The following is a 358-nucleotide window of genomic DNA, read 5'->3' as shown; positions in this document are numbered from 1 at the left end:
TAGGGCTCCACTCCCTAGTTGCCTTTGCAACCATAGGGTCTCCAATCCCTAGTTGAGATTATTTTACGACATAGGGTCTCCACTCCCTAGTTGCCTTTTGCAACATAGGGTCTCCAATCCCTAGTTGAGATTTATTTTAGACATAGGGTCCCACTCCCTACGTCGCCTTTGTCCACTATAGGAGTCTCCAATCCCTAGTTGAGATTATTATTAGACATAGGGTCTCCACTCCCTAGTTGCCTTTTGCCAACATAGGGTCTCTAATCCCTAGTTGAGATATTTTTAGACATACGGTCTCCACTCCCTAGTCGCCTTTTGCCAACATAGGGTCTCCAATCCCCAGTTGAGATATTTTTAG

Source organism: Nicotiana attenuata, unplaced genomic scaffold, assembly GCF_001879085.1.
Source record: "Nicotiana attenuata strain UT unplaced genomic scaffold, NIATTr2, whole genome shotgun sequence".
Classification (NCBI taxonomy): domain Eukaryota; kingdom Viridiplantae; phylum Streptophyta; class Magnoliopsida; order Solanales; family Solanaceae; genus Nicotiana; species Nicotiana attenuata.
The sequence above is the reverse complement of the archived record's forward strand: the minus strand, read 5'-3'. Positions refer to the sequence as shown.